Source organism: Adiantum capillus-veneris, chromosome 21 (genome assembly GCF_014529385.1).
Source record: "Adiantum capillus-veneris isolate H3 chromosome 21, ASM1452938v2, whole genome shotgun sequence".
NCBI lineage: Eukaryota > Viridiplantae > Streptophyta > Polypodiopsida > Polypodiales > Pteridaceae > Adiantum > Adiantum capillus-veneris.
This window is the reverse complement of record NC_140951.1, coordinates 73,196,842-73,200,720: the sequence shown is the minus strand read 5'-3', so window position 1 is coordinate 73,200,720 and position 3,879 is coordinate 73,196,842. Positions and strand designations below refer to the sequence as shown.

Sequence of the window (3,879 nt, the reverse complement as noted above, 5' to 3'; positions counted from 1 at the left end):
GAGCCTTGATGTAGTCCCATACTCGCTTGAGGGCATCGGGCCTCGTGGTCTCCGAGGTTTGCAAGATGGGAGTGAGGATAGAGGAGACCCTATGTAGAGGATTTGAGCGCCACCTTTGGGCTCGGGCTTGGGCTCGGGCTTGGGGTTGGTCTTGTGAGTGGTTTTGAGTTCAACCTTGAGCACTTTCTTGCTCATCTATTCATCAACTCATGAAAAAAATTGAGTAGTCACATGACCCATCCGCAACCACTAAGGTGGGGAACATGTTAAATCCATCTGTCAAGCATAGCACATCTCTCTCCACCATAATGCCAATAATATCAACAAGTATAGCCCACACATACAGTTACAAAACATATAGCAAAAACTTTTGAGCATGCAAATTCTAACACAAGTTACAACTTTCGCACTAAACTTGTTGTTATTACCTGAATCAACAGGTGCTACCCGACCTATGGCAACCTCACCAAAATCTGAATCAAGCACCTCTCCGTCACACCTTCGTCGCTACCTTCAATGTAAACTGATGAGATAGCCAGACAACCAATGAATGTTTGAATCATTGACCCGACAAATTATAGGAGATCGCATTTAAGAGAAGGTATCATCAATTGCCACCAAAATATACAGACCGCTATCATCGTGTGGAAGAAGCATTTCCCTGGCACATTGAAGAGCTGAATAGAATAGTGACTGCAAGGGGATCTATCTCGGAGACTCTAAATATGTCTTAAGAAGCCTAAGTGAAATCATTTCTTTCAATAACTGAATTTCAAGTGGGTGGCCATGTATTCCCATGCGGCGATCTATCATGTGGTGAGACAACCAGGTAGTTTTGAAAAAAACATTGAACAAATCGAATGTTCATGCTTGCTGATGAAGTCATGCAAAGTGCCAACAGACAAATTTAAGTGTGTGCAGTGGTATAAGTTTTACCATTAATCCACATGTCCTAGATGCCTGAAATTACCCCTGAATGCAATTCCATAGCATGCCACAACGCATCTTCTTAAGAGCTGGATATCTCTCTCCTCAAAATGGGCTTCCTCGATGACCCTTTTACTCGTCAAGAGAATACTGTCATCCAAACTGGTGTTTCCCGTCTCTTAACATGGCAGATGACCTTCTTGGCTCCTCGCGAGCTTGTGCACGCTGCCTTCTAGGTGCAGTGACCTCAGATTGCAATGGATCAACTACAGACTCGTGCCGGGATTGCAAGCAGATTTGGTGCTGCAAATATATGTGCTCTACATCCTCCTCAACTCTAGAAATTCTCTGAAAGAGCACGTGCCGGCGCGCGCTCTTTGAGAGATTTTTTTTACTTGGTGAGCCCAAGGTTCTTTTTGCAGCAGACAGCAGCCACCACGTGGCAATAGATTTAGATTTAAAAAAAACATCATTACCATGAAAAGCTCTAAAAAAAACTCCCCGCGAAAAGCTACCAACTGAATAAAATAAAAAAACCACTTTGCATTGCTCAATTGCTCTCATACAGAAGCAGTTCGATATTCTCCGCAAGCAGGTTCTCAAGAAGCAGCTAGGAGCTTTGTCTGCAGGTTTGTCCCCATCGCCATATTCATCCCATTAGGGTTTCGTGAGAGTGGGCGACAACAATGTCCCTCAAGCTACAGAAGAGCCTTGCGACTAGCATACTAGAGTGTGGGAAGCGCAAGGTCTGGCTCGATCCCAATGACGTCAAGGAAATCTCTATGGCCAATTCATGGAAAAATATCATTCGAAAACCAACCAGGGTACACTCGCGGGCAAGAGCAAAGCATACTTTGGAGGCTAAAAAAAAAGTCCGTCATTCAGGATATGGTAAGAGGTAGGGTACCAGGGAGGCCAGGCTACCCTCTAAAGTCTGGTTGAGGCGGATGCGAGTGCTTCGCTTGCTGAGAAAGTACCGGGAGGCTAAGAAAATTGACAAGCATATGTACCATGATATGTATATGAAGGTCAAGGGTAACGTGTTCAAAAATAAGTGTGTGCTCATGGAGAGTATTCACAAGTCTAAAGTTGAGAAGGCTCACGAGAAGACACTGTCTGATTAGTTTGAAGCCTGTAGAGCTAAGGGAAAAGCTATCAGGGCCGAGTGAGAAAGTGCCAAGAGGGAAGAGTGCTTGGCACAGGTATTGAGTACTAAAGCACTAGCCATCCCTACAGCTGCCCCTGAGGCCACCAAGAAGTCCAAGAAGTGAGAAACATAGCAAGATTTAGTTAAGAGCTATGACTCGTTGATACTTAAATAGAAACCTTGGACCTTTGAGTTTGTGTGATGAGATACAGTTTTGAGCGACATAGCAAGATTTAGCCAAGATTTGTGACTCGTTAGTACTTAGATAGAAACCTTGGACCTTTGAGCTTGTGTAATGAGATACAGTTTTTGCTTTACTCTTGAGTTTCCACAATGATAGCATCAATTGTTTGAAAAGAGATTTGACAGTCTAAAAATTACCTCTTAAACAACATTTTGCAAAAATCGGTTTCTCATTGACTACTTATAGTAGATGATAAATAAAGGCTTTCAAATATGATATTTAACAATCAAGATGGTATTTGCTATCAATATGGGTTGATAAGTTTGAAAAATATAATTTCTTTAGGAAGTTATAGAGTTTTACCTCCATAAATTCTCATTGTAGAAATTATCATATATCTTTTTCTATAGTATATATTTTGACGTGAAAAAAATGGTGTACTTTTTTCACCTCATAACCTATGCACACAATGAGCAAGAGCTAAAAATTCAATTGTTAGCTTATAAATATAAATGTCAAAAGTTGATGAAAAAGCAAGGTGTCATGTAAAAAGGGTGCCCTTGTATGAAGATCACAACCTTGTAGTACGGGCATGGCAAGACAACATGGAAGGGACGATTGGTGTATAAATGAACTAATGAGGTGAAATAAATTGCTATCAAATTCATGTGGCTAAGAGGTGGAAGGATGCACATGCTCTCAAGTAACAAAGGATGACTTAAGCATTAAGTAAAGGTCTATAGCTCTTATTAGTCTATCAATCTTACTTCATGCTCAAACATGTAAAGCCCAAGCAAGAAAAATCCAAGCCAAAGAAGAGCATAAGCAGAGGAGATTACAGTTAGATAAATAGAGATTGAGCCAGAAGATAATATTTTCAAATATTGTGTTTATTGTTTTAAAAGTAAACTTTGATCTTTTCGAATTTAGGAGGTAGTCTATCCATTGAAAACTCTTTTTGTTGTAGTTGCATCATTATATAACAAACAATAAATATTCTATTGATAATAAAATTCACTATATTGCGTGTACAAACACTTGCTCGGGTTTGTCTTTTCTCGGAAAAACTCGCTCGGTGTGTGGTAAGACTCGTTATCAATTAGATCTTGAACAAAAACTTCTTCCACTGTTTGTTTACAATTGATTATTTCATTGGTCCCTGTTGTTTCCATTTTATCTTCTGGACTCAAGATAGCACTTACCATCTGGAAGGGCATGATGTCCTAACCATCTTTATCACAAAACGTCACAGTGGTTACCTCTTTTACTTTCTCCCATCCAAAGAGTTCAAACAACTCCTCTAGAAATGACTCTTTCACATAATAGTTATCTTTTATTGAGCTCTCTAGGATGCAATCCTCCCTTTTCATGCTTCCATACTCAGATGCATCCAAATATGTGCATCTTTCATTAATCAAGCAGGTAATTGTGTTCCTAAATCTGTAGTTACACCAAGTTCTTCCACTAGGGTTTGGTTTACGTCCATGTAACTATGGTCCTTCGTGCTAATTTTGGTTTTGATACTCTTATGCTCCAAAATAGAGATGGTCGTAACCTCAATTTTGAACCATTTTTGGTTGACGCATAAATGGGTGCTCCAAAAATGGTTTCTCACTCAATT

The 3,879-nt window shown here is 40.1% G+C and overlaps 1 pseudogene; it reads left to right on the top strand.

The window, feature by feature from the left end:
- The first annotated feature begins 1,613 nt into the window (after window positions 1-1,613).
- Window positions 1,614-2,198, top strand: LOC147431151 (large ribosomal subunit protein eL19y pseudogene; annotated as a pseudogene).
- The last annotated feature ends 1,681 nt before the right edge of the window (window positions 2,199-3,879 follow it).